Genomic DNA, 15,068 nt, shown 5'->3' with positions numbered 1-15,068 from the left:
GCTGCAAGCCCGCGCACAGCTCCAGGGGATCCTACCCGGGGGAGCAGAGTGAACGGCTGCTGGGGCCCAGCCAGAGTTTTCTTGGCCTTTTTTATGCAAATCTGGAGGTGGGGGGAGCAAGGGAGGAGCCAGTGGAGAGTAATCTGAGGAGGGCTGGTCCCCGCTCTCTCGGTCTGGTTTTCCGTTGAGAATGCCCCTCACGCGCTCCCTGGGAGGAAATTCTGGCCCCCCCCCTCCCCCGCCAATCCCCTTCAGATGCTGCTGAGCGCGCGCTCTAGGATTGCTTTAAACAACAAACAAACAGACAAGCCTGGCAGCTGCGCCCCAACAGTGAGCGTGTGGGGCGCGGGCTTCGGGAGATCGGGGGACACCAGGTCCCAGGGGGAACGCTCACCGCCCCCCGCCGGGCTCGGGCCAGGGTTTGTTAGACCCCCATCCTGAAGTTTCTACTCTGGCCCCCGGCTGCGCGGCGGAATTTCATCCTAGGGCACAAGTCCGCGGTTACCCGAATCTTTGTGCCTTCGGCTTGCGCCCAGGACCTGCCAGCCCCAGGCCGCCTCCGCGAGGTTGGTTTCCTCTCGAATCTACAGCCAGTTACCCACCTGGCTTATCCCGTACGGTGTGCTCCCCTTGCCCTTTTAAAAACAGAATAATCTACAAAGTCATAGGAGCAAAACATTGACATGGAAAATGAAATAAAACGGGGTCGTTGAATTTTGTTGAGGTCAGAGAGGCCTATACAGAGTCCTTCTGAATCACACACGGCTGCCACCATTCCTCGGTTGGGGGAGGAGACCTGCCCTCGTTCCTTAAATGAATGGGATGACTCAAAGCTCGAAGGCATCACAGGCCCTAACACACACAGGCCTTGCATCGGGGCGCTCAGGAGAGCCGGAGGATGGACCCCAGGGCATGGTTTGGAAGAGCGAGTGCTGCTTACAAGGGACTGGCGGAAAATGCGCCAGGTGCGCAGATTGTGAAGGGGTCGGGGTCAGAGAAGGGAGCCCTGCCTAGAGATCCACAAGCGCCAGTCGTGGCCTTGGCAGAATTGCTTCATTCCTCCTACATATACTGGGCGTCGCCTGTTCAAGAGTAAACAAAAAGGCTGGCCTCGGCCCTCGTGGAGTAGGGGCGCTAGTGCCCTTGAGGACTGCAAACGGTAAGTTCGCAGCTGTAAACCGGGACTGTGACGCCAGCAGAGGGAAGGTATGTGGTGGAGGGGCTTTCTTCCCTTAATCGTCCCAAGTGTCTCCTAGAGGTTGGTCGTCTCCGCCCCCTCAGCCTCCCTAGCTAGGTGGCGGTGCCGATCCAAAGAGATAATTCCGGATGAGCGAGCCCCCCAAAGTTCTTTCATATGTAAGGTGGGCGCATTGTTATTACCTCCCCGCCACTCAGAGCCATCAGCAGGCCCTATCCGCAGCCTCTCTAGTTCCTTCCGCGGTCCGCACCCCCCTCGGAAAGACGCTTTGGCCTTGGAGGCCCTCCAGGTCTGAGTTGCCGGTTCGCTTTGTGGTCCCACTGCTTAGAGGAGGGGTTTAATGTGTGGTGGCGAAAGCCCACTCTGTTATCTCCTGCTCCTTCCTAGCACGGAACACATCGGGAAGATCGCCATCTGGAAGGAGAGCATATTCTGGATTCCAAGAGTCTGAGACTCTAAAAGTCCAGCTTCCATCTTTTCTCCTTTGACACGCATGCTTTGCCGGGGAAAGGCCGGGAGCTACAGCAAAGGCCGCTCCGCCGCCGAATTGGTCCTGGGCCTTTTCGTTTCTAACTAAACTGCCAAGAAGCCAAAAAAGCTCCGCTACCCGACACACACTACTTTGAAAATAAACCCCAAATGAAACTGAAGCATTTCGAATCAACCAGCTAAACAGAGCCTGAGCTGGGAAAGATGCTGGGACTTGGGCCGCGGGTGGGATGAGGGCCTTCCAACTTCCACCGCCCTGCCCCAACGCCTTCCTCTGGAGTCGCCTGGGCCCCTCACACCTCCTAGCGCGGGGCTCTAGGAGCCCAGAGCGGATTAGTCTTGTCTGAGACTGGGCACCGCCGCACACCCGGGAGCCGCACTGGTCCGGGAGCCGCACTGGTCCAGGAGCCCCGCGGGCCTGCGCGGCTGGCGGCATTGTTTCCGGAGCCCGCGTGGCCCACCCTGGCCGCCAGGGGGCGCCGGAAGCCGCACTGGAGTCTCCGCGCGCCGCGCCTACTGTCCGGTTCCCGCCTGCCTGGTTGCGGGGTCTGCGGCCTTCCTCGCACCCACGCCACTCAGCCTCGACTTCACCCATGACAGTTTTCATCTAATTTCCCACCTCGGTAGCGGCCCACTCTCTTCCCTTCCCTGCTTGTTCGCGCCACGGCGAGCGCATGTCCGCGTGACAGGCGCGCGCGCGGGTCGAGCTGATTCCGGAGGCAGGAGAATAACCTCCCACCGCAGCTCCGACGCGAGCGCGGACCTTGTGAAAAGCGCACGAAAGCGGATGCTTGGTGACTGTCTCAGCTTTCCTCCCCAGCCGGGGTCGCTATGCAACCACAGTGACGCGTGCACGTGGTGCAGCCACAGCGGGGAGCCTTCATGCACCCGGACCACTCTGCCCTCTCGGTTGGCCCTTGGGCCTACGGGTCTCTGCAGATTCTTGTCACTTATAGAAAACCGCAAAAAGGCTTTTGCTTTTACAAACCAAGAGTCAGTGCTTACCATTGCACCCCCAGTCCATTTAGTGCTTGCACGTTTTTCAGAACGGAAACTATTCACCTAAACCGAGGGTAAGAGGTGATGAGTGCCCACTTCTCCAGGCAGCCTGCTTAAAGGGGGCTGCCTATCCATGGGTCCCTGTGATGGGGTTGGTCCTCTTTCCTCCCCCCGGGCTCTACCACATAGCCAGTGAACAACATCCCACCCAAATGCCGAAGGCTTGAAGATGAGCTTCGACAGTCAGTGTTCCGGATTTGGCCCCGCCGCTCTGCTTGAGTGTTTCTGGTGGCTGAGGCACAGAAGAATCTGGAGGAACAAATAAAGTTCCCGCACATCTCGCCAGAATAATTCGGCTGTGGTAGGTACTAGAGTTTTGGGGCCGGCAGGACCTTCACCCTCACTTTTTTTTTGCGGACGGAGGTCTCTGACCCCTGCTTCTGCTTTTCATCTGTGGAGAGCTGGGGAATGGAACCTCGCGCTCCCGCTCGCGAATAGTAGAGTGAAGGCATATGGACTCGTTTCTGAGAGAGAGAGGGTGCAAGTGCGAAGGGGGAGGACAAGTGTAATGTGCTAGTTTCTTAACTCTCAAAATCCAGCCCTGGCTATAGACAAGCAGCCTCGAACTGGAAACAAGCTTCTTAACCTTCTAATGACCACCTCTGACCTACCCTGTGTGAGATAGCACAAGGATCGCAAGGTCTGGGCGGTTCTCACTAAATGATTCTTAACCTTCTAATGACCACCTCTGACCTACCCTTCCTTTCATTTGGAAAGATTGAGTTTCCCTGTGTGAGATAGCACAAGGGTCGCAAGGTCTGGGCGGTTCTCACTAAATGTTGTCCTTGCTAAATGTTAAAATGTAGCACAGTATTTTGCAGACACAGCAGACACAAATGAGCTCGACCAGGAGCACAACTGGATAAGTTTAGCCAAGTGAAAGAAGAAATCAACAAGTAACTAAACCAAATAGTATATATAAGTAATGGCTAAACCTCCCTTAGGGTAGACAGAGCTTTGGTTATGAATCCCCTGTCTCCTTTGCTTGCTGCAAGTAAATAAAACTACCTGTACCCAAACACTTCTCCTTGAATACAACACCCTAAGCAGCGAACCACTTGAGTTCAGGAACACCTGCTCCTTATTAAAAGGACGGCCTCCTCGGAAGCTTTAAGCCTTTTATGGCAACTCCTGAGTCAGGAAGGATGCTGTTAGCCAGGGCAGGCCTTGGGGGCAGCCTGGGGATGGCGATCTGTGCCCATGCCAAGAGACTGCAGGAACAGACTGACTGCCGGCCCCTTGTCTCCTGGAATCCTCACTGGCACCTGGCAGGTGAGTGTGGGCTATTGTCATTTTGCAAATTCGTAAGTAGTCACCAGGAAACTGAGGCACGGAGGGGTTATGTAACCGGAATGTGGTCACATTGTGAGTGGTCCAGCTGCTGGCTTTGGGGACCCATCTAGACCTGTTGGGTGTTTTCCAACAGTGTTGTCGCTTGGCTTTCATTCACAGGCAGGCCGGCGGGGTGGGTGACTTCACGTTATCCTCCTGGGACCGCAGTCTGGGGGCCATCCTTGCTCTGGTGGGGCGGCGTGGCATGCGAGCCAGAGCATCTCTAGGTGGGATTCGCGGCAGCCATCTGGGCGCACTACTTCCCAAACGGATGGTTCCAGTGGGGTTGCAAATTGGCTTCCCTTACGCAGTGGAGGCTGAGATCTTTTACATTTTACGTGTTGGGGCGTGAGGCCGGCTTTTCGGGGGAAAGGGTTGGGTTACTCCATTCTTTGGCCTTTGACCCTCACTGCACTGGCTGGGAAGCTTCCCAGGCAAACGCACGCGGGGCAGGTGCCCACAGCGCCCTGGCTGCGCGCTCTGTGCTGCCTCGGGCCCTTGGACCCCCAGCGGTAAGACCCGGATTTTCGATACCGAAGTCCTGGCCTGTGACCGGAGAGCCTTTGCTTTACATTTTAAGAAGAGTCAAATCTAAGTGTTAACAGTTTTCCAACTGCCAACCTGAGCCGTAGCGCGTATCTCCTTTAAGATTTCAAGGGGCCGGCGGGCCCCAGATTCGAGCTGAAAAAGCAAACTAAGGGTCCAGGGAGGCTCTTACTTGACGGGTGCGGGGGCCACCAGGCAGGCCTGGCCCTGGCCGTGCCCGCTGTACTCGTCCTCACCGAGGTCGATGTGGGGCTCGATGCCTCCTTTTCACCAGGTGAGAGAGGCTGACTCAGGACGGGCGCGGGAGGGGCGGCGGAGACCAAGACTTCAGTCCGACGGTGCTGTGCAGGAGCCAGGGTGCAGGGCCTGAGGTGACAGCTCTCTGGGGCGAAGCAGGAGCCTTCCCAGGGCCCTATGTGCGGGCCATCCGACCAAGGAGATCGCTCTGGGGACAGCTGTAATTGCACGAGCTGTGTGAGCTCTCTGGTTGGCCGGTCCAAAGCCAAAGTGAATCCCCTCAAGTTCCTGAGGCCTCTTTGAAACAAGTACAGCAAATTTGCCTTTTGAGAAAGGCCTGAAGACAATGGATAGATGGATACTTAAGGAGTTCAGTAGGATGACCAAAAACAGTCGCTCCAAAATTATACACACACACACACACACACACACACACACCCACACAGCGATAGTCTATTACTGCAACATCATTTTCTTGTTCTTCTCTACCTACATGAGAGTTTTAGTCAACAGATGACTTGGGATGGACTGAGAAAGCCTTTGTATAGTACTGTGCTTCTCTCAGGAACAGCTAGAGGGACATCGTGGAGGCTGTCTGTCGTTGATACTTTGGGAGAGAAAAGGGGCACAGACATTTTGGGAAAAAGGATGGGGCTAGGGCATGGCATATCCTACTGTATCCCTGGGTTGCTTCTGTCTCAAAAACAAAAAAAGCCACCCAACCAATGGAAATTAAATTCCATTTTCTGTTTACTGCACATAACCTCCCCAGCCACCTTTTATTTACATCATAGATCTTAAATTTGCTGAACCAGTAGTATTTCCTTGGTCACTCTTGTTCAAAATTTTCAAATTCCTGTGAACTGTGTACACCTAGTTCATCTTGTATTCTTCATTAGAGAAATATTTACTGAGCACCTCTGATATGCAGGGAACTCTGCTGGATGCTTTTTTCCCCCTCTTTCCTGCCCCTTTCTTCCCAATTTCCCTCTTTCTTTCTCAGGTCCCAATAGTTTATTGCTCACTGATGTGTTGCAACTGCTGATGAGACTCTTTAAATGAAGCATCTCCTAATCGCTCACATTAGGAAATCCTGAATGGAAATCGAAATCCCAAGGCCATTCACAGAGGGTGGTTCAGAAGCCATAGAGTGTCTGTCGAAAGAAAGACCTGCTCCATTGTCTGATGTGAACAGCAGGGGTCACTGGCTAAGCTGGGGTTTCACTCGGGTGGGAATTTATTGCCATCTGATAAGAGCACAAAGTCAATACAATAAGGCCCGTTGACTCTAAAGCAGCAGATGGAATCTGGGTTCCTGCACACATGTATGATCCTTTCAGAGACAAATCCCAGAATACAAAGCCCTTTGTCATTCTTACTAAACCAACTTTCAGGGATACCTTTCTACTCTGCGTTTGGGTCTTTCTCGATAATGGTCGAGTTTTATGCTGCCCAAACTCAGACATTTGCCAGATTCATTAAAATGATTCATCTTTCTGTGACACACTCAGCATCAGTAAGTCATAGGTGTTCACACCAACAAATAAATCTGTAAATTAGAAAAAGCACTTATTTTGGGTTGATTTGGGGCTAATAGTGTAACCTGTAATTCAAACTGTAGTATCCAGAATACAGAGAGTCAGCACTCTGACCGAAATCACTGGCATTAAATGTTAATGAAGTTTCTTTAGTAAATCTAATATTTCTTAATAGTTTGTCAATCTCTAGTGGAACAATGGGGAGTGAAATATTACATAGAAATAACATTTCCAAATGTCAAATTGGGTTTCTGGTAATGTCCAGTCTGTGAGATGCCCAGTGATCATCTTGGCCGTGTCGTCCAGAGCATTCCTATTTTCCTTCAGTTTCCTTGAAACCTTAGTTAATTAAAAAAATTCATAACAAGTTCTGCCCTGGAAGAAAAAAGGAAGAAAAGAGTGCTTTTATGAGTACAGTTAGTTTATTATTGTTTGTACTAGTTCAGAAACCTCTTTTATGTCCAAGTTTGTCTGGATTAGCGCTTCGAAATGAGTAAGATTATCTAAGGTTTTCTATTATCATTCTTGCCTGGAATAAATACTGAAAATGAGTCTTTAATATTTTTCTGTTTGGTATTATCGAGTTGAAACCTTTTACTTTTTATGCTAATTACAGTTCCATCCGGAGGAGTTAGGTGTTATGGGGCGGGAGGATGAAAGGGGAAAGGGCTCAATCTTGCTTGTACTCAGCTTTAAAATCACATTTTTTTCCCCATTTTAGATTGTGTGTGTGTGTGTGTGTCTGTGTGTGTGTGTTTGTGTGTGTGTGTGTGTGTGTGAGAGAGAGAGAGAGAGAGAGAGAGAGAGAGAGACAGACAGAGAGACAGAGAGACAGAGAGACAGAGAGAGAGTGTATTATTCCATAGAATATTCTCATGGTATCTGAAAGACTTGGGCAGGTACTCACTGGGATGATTTCCATGGAATGTTACCATATCACCACAGGCAGGACAAATATTCTGTATTGCACGTCTCTTTAACCATAGATGGTGCAATTAGCAGCCTAATGCCTTAAAGAACAAATTCCTAAAGTTCTTTGGGGTTTAACTCCATCCATCCAATCAAAAGATTATTGGGCCTCTATCATGTACCGTGGAGGTGATCAAAATGTCCCTGCTTTTAAGGGTTTTATGGTTTAGTATTTATGGTAAAAGTAGAATTTCCACTTCTCCGCATTTAGCTTAAAGGTGGAGATGACACATATTTCTGAGGATAAAGACATTTTCCCATATTACACTTGGGGAAGAGCTATGAAGGCTGTGAAGATCTTCATAGAGTGTCTTCATAACCCTAAACTATAATAGACACATGGGAAATTCTCATTACCCATAAATGATGTATCCTGTGTAATTGCATTTCCCAAACCAATGGATAGGGGACTAAAGGAAATGGATTGAAAATTAAATCAAGTTAATCTGAAACATTCGTTTTCACTGATGAATTGCCTCCCTCCCCCAGAATGCCTCTTTGTTGTTTATAAAAGTAACACACGTAAAAAAATTCAGGCAACACAGAAATTATAAAAAGGAAAGTGGAAATCTCTTTAATTTTACTGCCCAGATCAACAAAACATGTGAAATAGTTATATTCTTCTAACTTAAGAGAAAACGAATATACACAAAGCTTTATAAAGATGCAATAAAACGATACATACTATTTGTAACAACTTTCCATATGTCAACCAATGGAGATCTGTGTCATAATAAATTACCTTTGAATATGGTATTTGAACCATATTCGATTTTTAAGTGGATTCCTCCATATTGATTGATGTTTACTCTCCATTTTCTGCTTTTGTAGCAACTGGATTATATATATCAGGATTAAGATGGATCTGAGTAAGCACCACATTGTCCAGATGTAGAAGTTTGATCATTACATCTTCTGTCACTCAAATAGATTGGCCACAACTCAAACTGTTTTTCTTGTATTTCTCAATATGATATTTCCCATATCGACTTGGTTGAAAAGAGGAATTTTAGATTTGGAATAAAAAAAAAAAAGCCGATTGAGCTTTTCTGTTAACCTCAAAAATGGCGTGGTTAGAATTTGAGATGAGTTAGCTCTTATTTTTCTGAGCCATTTTTCCCATTCATGTATTTCAAATATCCCTTTGTGCAGAGAAAAATATTCTTTGGGAACCAGAACTTTCTGGTTCTTGGAGAACATACTTGGAAGGTTGAATTCTACTTACCACAAGGGTGGTTGTCAGGGAAGGTAGGGGAAAGGAGGATCATAGCTGAGGGTTATCACTCCATGAGTTTATGTCATCTGGGAGGGGATCGCGTTCATTCTCAGGTGGGTGTAGTTTTGAAAGGAGACAGTGATATGTATGACACATTCACGTGAGTGGTGCTCCTTTTCTTCATGTAGTGTGTGTGCCCGTGAGACTTCTCATAAGAGTTTTCTCACTGACATGAAGTAGCTGGAAACTGTTTACTATGTTGTGTCTATCTATATTCCACTTCTAGAATTCATTTAGCTAAACTAGGCTTTTTGTTTACAAGATATAATGGGCTACCTTTTATGTGCAACCATGATCCTATTGAATATTGATCGTTAGGATGTGTGCCATCATTTGCTTTTATGAAGACAATGTACCCTAATTTATGTAAATTATCTTCCTCAGTTCTCCTTGTATACATTAGTTCTCATTTTTAAGATGATAGGGTTAACATGATGTTTGGCTATTGACAAAGCAACTAGTTTATTCAGGAATCACACATAGGCAAATCATGGATCACATACAATACTGTATCAGTCAGGATGGGTTAGGTTATACTGCTGTAACAATCATCACTAAAAAACAGAAGTTTGTCTCTCACTTATACTAAGGTTCCTGTGGTTTCTGAGGTCTTCCAAGGCAGCTTTTTCCCCAGCTCAGCATTCCCAGCTACTTTATATCAAGATGTACACCCATAATCACTTAACAGGCAAAAAGAGGGCTGGTGAACCCATTACTAGAAGTGATACGTGTCACTTTCACTCATATTCCATTGGCCAAAATCAGTAAGAAAGCCTCACTTAAGAAGGGTGGGCTGTGCAATCCTGCCCTGTGGCTGGAAGTGGAGAAAATGAACCAGTAGTAATGCCTGCCACATATATGTACACATTTCATATCTAAATCTATGCTTTGTATACAGTTTAGGCTACTATTATTGATCAGTAATTGTCAAGTGATGAGTAAATACTAGTAAGGTTTAACTGATATAAAGTTAGAGTTAGTGAAAAAAATTGACAACTGGAAGATATTACATGAACCTTTTTCTATGGATGCTTGGATTTGTATCAGGGCAGAATCTATATGACGGCGAACTAAGTTATGATCAGATTCCACTGTGTTTGTAACTGAAATTGTCGACTAACATGAAGAAATAAAAATAGGCCACTGTTAGGAAGGCTAGAGAAATTTGAAGCTGCTCCCTTTCCCTTGAACCGAGAGGCCTGAGTTGATGGATCCTATAAAAGTTCTTCTACATCTCTAACTGGCAGTTTTCATGAACTCCTAGAGGTGTTTCCCATAGGAACGCCTGTAAGAAATCAGAGCATTATGTAAGGACATACTAAAGAAAATATGCTTTAGAAATGTGTTTACATTGTGCAGCTGTGAAAGAGACTGCTCACAAGAATGCAACCTGGAAAAGTAAAACTTCTTTTAAGAAGGAAAATGACTTTCTGAATTAATTTTTTTAAATAAGATCTTTGAGCAAACTGAAATGTGCTGGGGCTGTAGCGAGGAATACATATTTATGATATATTTTGTATAATAAGCATTACTGGTCTTCACGGATTAGGTTTTTCTTGGCATTTTGAGTTGATCCAGCTATGAAAATATATGTTCAATGAAATGTAAATTGCCAGGAAATTAGATAAAGACAGTAGATCGAGGGAAGGACGATAAAGGAGCTCTCTAAGCTATTTGGATGCTCTCGTTTTTCCATGGAATGAGGAATGCCAAGAAGAGGAAGAACATGCTTCAAGACTCTCCAGGGGAGGGGAGTCAGAGTCTTTTTGCCACAGAGTGGGAAATGAAGATTGCAGATGTTTTCTTAAATTCTCTTCTTCAGCAGAGTTGTAACCCAAGAAAGCAAATCCCGTGGTTTAATTTGAGATATATATATATATATATCTCGTACTAGGAGATATCAACTTCTGCTAGGCTGATATCTGGGGCAGGCTGATGGTAAAAACTCAGACTGGGTTCAAATCTGACTTTAGTATTTTCTAGCTGTGAGATTCTGGACAAGTTACTAAAACTCTCCATGCTTTAGTTTCTTCATCAGCCAGATGGGATACTAATGTGCCTACTGAGGGTTGAAGGAGTACAGCACTCAAAGTATGGAGTAAATACTTTATGTAAGTATTTTTGTTATTATTTTCCCACCAGGTAGTCATTAGTGCATCATGTCAGCCAACTCCACTCACAGAGGCTTCCTCTGGGAACTTATCATGTGGGTGTAATGAAGTGTTAAGAGACTTGCCCAGGTTGCAAATAAAACCCCAAATCACTAGGAGAGTTGGAGGTGCCACTCAGCTGTGAAGAGCTTGGTCAGGAATGAACTTCACACCATCATCCCAGGGAGGGGAACAAATCCGACCTACACTTTACACACATAAAGATGAAAATCGGGCTCACTAAATTGGAAAGAGATCTAATTATTTTTAAAATGTTGCTGTTGTTGGAATTTGAATTTGAAGTAAAAAATTGTATTACAAAATAGATGACAAGTAGTTGAAATATTAACTGAGGGAAATGGTTTTGGCACTCCAAGAAAAACCCTTGTAATTAATCTTCACTGGTAATCTCCTTAGGGTAATCGTTGCTAATTAGAAACATGTTGTCAACCCATCCAGATTCTAGGCCTAGTGACGGCAGGAGCATATATTTTTTTGTATCACCACAGCTCCAAGACTAAGTGGTATGTTTTGCATCCAGCTAGTGTATAATCATTGTAGTTTGTTATTACTCTACAATGAGAGCTGATTAGAAAATCATACCCTTAAGGCAAACACACAACAGAAGGATGTCCTAGAATGGAGCCCTGTTCTTTTCCAGCCACATGCCGGTGTTGAGAGACAATCCAAGTGCAAAGAGTGAGTTTAGTTCTGACAGGGCGAGCCACAGCATCCGGAATCTGGCCTTCCACCCTGGGCCTTGACCTTCTCCTTCAAAACCTGTAGATAGACAGTGCTCATAGAAAAATGATTCAAACAGCATAAGAGTATAACCTTGTAAAATCCGTGAGGGCAAAGTGACTCGTATTTTGCAGAGAAGTTCATACTGAGTATTACTCTCAGCATAAAGGCCTTTAAATCTTTTTGTGTGCAGATATAATTCTCAACTCTCCATTCCTGTCCCCACCCTGCCACGCTGACCAACTTGGTTCTATTACTCATTTTTTTCCCCACTCTCTTAGAAGGCAGACATGCTGAGAGGTGTTACTTTATTATGTGATAAAGATTTTGTGTTACTTTTTAAAAACTGTGGTACAATGTATATAACATAAATTCTACCATCTTTACCATTTTTAAATGTACAGTTCAGTGGCATTAAGGACATGTGTTAACTTTTTCAGTGAGGTGCTTGTTCACATTTTGGAGAATGTGCTGTTCATTAGCACTTTTGCCAGAAGAAGCAACAGAAGAGCAGAGACACCCTGTCACTTAATGGGTCCTCAGCCACAGCTTCACAAAGTGATTTGGAAATAGAATTTACTGACCAAGGAAATAGGAAATAGAATAGGAAATAGAATATTTCCTGCATAGGAAATAGAATTTACTGACCAAGATGAAATTGTTGTATTAACAATAGCCCTTTTTCTTGCTATTCTTTTCTCTCCACAGAATTGGTTACACTGGCTAACAGCTTGACGCAGGTCACAGTTCCCTAAGCTGGGTCGACGCTTTACAGCTGGCAGGAGTAGACGCAGATCTGCTGACTCTTGGGCCTGGTGGAAGATTCTAGAATACTGTTTATAGTGGTAACTGCAGCTGTTGAAAGACAATCTTACCTCTTCGTGACCCTGACAGTAGACAGAGGGCCTCCATCGCTCTCCTTCTCACCTGAGAAGACAGCTTCGACCTTTTCTTCTCACTTGGTAAGATTGTATTGGTCCTTCAAGTTGTATTTCAAATATCCTCTCCAAAAAGCGGGAAAAAGATGATGGCAGCAGCAGAAAACCACGTGCTTGAGAAATTAAGGGGCCAGAGGGGGTCAAGCGAAAGTGTTTAAATGCACTTTTGCTTTAGTTTTAATTTCTGGATAGGAGACCTCAATGCATACTTGATAATGGAGGTGATAATTCTCTTCCATGGAGAAACTGAAGTTTGTAGAGAAAAAAATGATAGAATCTAAGTGTTGGAAAAGATGTTCGAGACTGGCTGGTCTGTTTCGCACCCAGCGTAATGTCCCTGACAGGGATTTGTCCATTTTCTCCTCGAACACACACCGGAATGGGGAACTCCCTCATGAGCACTTTTTCAGGATCATCTAACTCCCTTCACTGTCTCCCGCATTCATCAGGCAACCTAGGTAAAGGGAAGGATGCTGTGTTAGTTTGCTGGGGCGGCCGTAACAAAACACCACAGACTGGGCGGCTTAGACAACAAATTTCTTTCCTCCCAGTTCTGGAGGCTGGACGTCCAAGATCAAGGTGGCAGCCAGGCTGGTTTCTTGAGTCCTCCTCCTTGGCGTGCCAATGGCCTCCCTTTCGCTGCCTTTTCACATCGTTGTCCCTCTGAGCATGAGCTCCCCTGGTTTCTCTTCCTTTCCTTAAAACATCAGTCATGTTGGATTAGGGCCCCACCCTAACATCGTCACTGATGACGTCTCTAAAGACCATATTTCACTGGGGGCTCCCGAAGGACAGGGATCCTGCCTTCTCCATCTTGGGCTGCCAGAGTCTAGCATGGCACTTAGCGTATAGTAAGCTCTCAGTATGCAAATGAACCCCCAATGAAATGAACTGAAATGCATCTCCTTATTCCTTGGGCTCTCTTGTTGGAAACCAAAGCATGATTGGATGAAAATGGTTGGAGAAACGGGAGAGAACGGCCTCATGAGGGTGCCTGAGCACATCATGCTGTTGCTGCTTTGAAATCGATGATTCACCATGCCGTTGAGCACGTGATCCCATCAGTTAGGTCTTATGTGAGTGATTGTCTTTTTGAGATTTCATACATATCAGTAATGCAATGAATTTTCATTGTAATTGAAGGACATTCATATTGGAAACAGGTGCCGGCTGCAATGTGATGACTTTTCATTTCCAAACATCTAGGGGCAGATAATTGCAGATATTTGACAAAGCCAACAGACTTGCTTTAAATGGTTCAACGAACTGCTCTTTCAGTGAACCGCGTGGACATATGTTACCATTGTTTATTTATGATCTTTGGATAGGTTATTATATTCTAGATGACTTATATTCAATGAGGCATGCTCTTTTATTATTATTTCTTTGCCCTTCACATTTAATGATATTTACAAACTCTTGGGTGTAATAGGCTCTTATTTAGCAGCAGAAGATTCATCCCGCTTTGACTAATGGTGCATTGTTCAGTTTCACCCATCGATCGCTCAGTTAGTGGAGCTTGCATCCGGCTTTCTTGTTCCTTATTATGTATACTTTTTTCTAATGTCACAGATGCCCCCATGTGGTGGGCACTTTTATTTTCTCTATTTGCTTATGCTTCCGATCTGATGTTTGTAGTTTTTCACATTGCTATTAATTTCGAGAGGTCAGTTGTTAAAAATACACCTACCTTCATAGAATAAATGTTTTAATACATATATTATTTTCATGTTCACTACCAATTTTTTCATTTGGGCCTAGCTAGGTGAATATGGAGGATAAAGGTTATCTTTATTTTGCAAAATATAGTGGTGATTACTCTCCTTGGCCTTTGAATATCACATGCCAAAGGATAAGAAAGTAATCCTTCAGGACTGAGAATAAGCCACAAATAAACTGACAGTCTTTATTATTGCCTGAAGCCATATACAATTATGGTAATAATCAAGAGAATGGTAGTCACGGGAAAACATCACCTGTTATTTATGCAGTAGTTATAAGACAGTTTAAGTATTATATCCTATGTGGCTTGTGGTTCATGGATCAGATTGCCTAATTCCTGGAACCACAAGGGACATCTGTGAACCCACTGTTAATTCCTATGCAAAGGCCCACAGGCAAAGAGATCATTTGTTGATGGGCAAATCATTACACAAATTAGCAGATGAAACTTATTCTAATGTAGAGAAAGCCTGATGTCAGGGGCGGGGTATCCAAAAATGACATAAGTTCCATAAACAGTTTATGAATTAAAAAATTGAGACAAACTTCACATTGGATGTGAAAATGAAAGTTATGAAAAAAATAGTGGCAAGTTGGTAAACCTACAAGAGTAAAATACTCTTCTCAAAGGGATAGGAAATCCTCTACAGAAATATTAGAAAAGTATGTAAGTACTCTTATGTTGGGAAATAAACAATTAATGATGGTCAATGTTTTATTCAACAGAACTAAATATTAACAAAATAATAATATAAAATAGTTTCTCCATATGGGACTTACTTGACTGTCAGACTTCCAGAAAATACTCTGAGCAATACCTTGCTAATTTTTTTTCATACTTGTACATTTCTGACTTTTTACACCTTTGCCCAC

This window comes from Pteropus alecto, unplaced genomic scaffold (genome assembly GCF_000325575.1).
Source record: "Pteropus alecto unplaced genomic scaffold, ASM32557v1 scaffold50, whole genome shotgun sequence".
Lineage (NCBI taxonomy): Eukaryota > Metazoa > Chordata > Mammalia > Chiroptera > Pteropodidae > Pteropus > Pteropus alecto.
The sequence above is the reverse complement of the archived record's forward strand: the minus strand, read 5'-3'. Positions refer to the sequence as shown.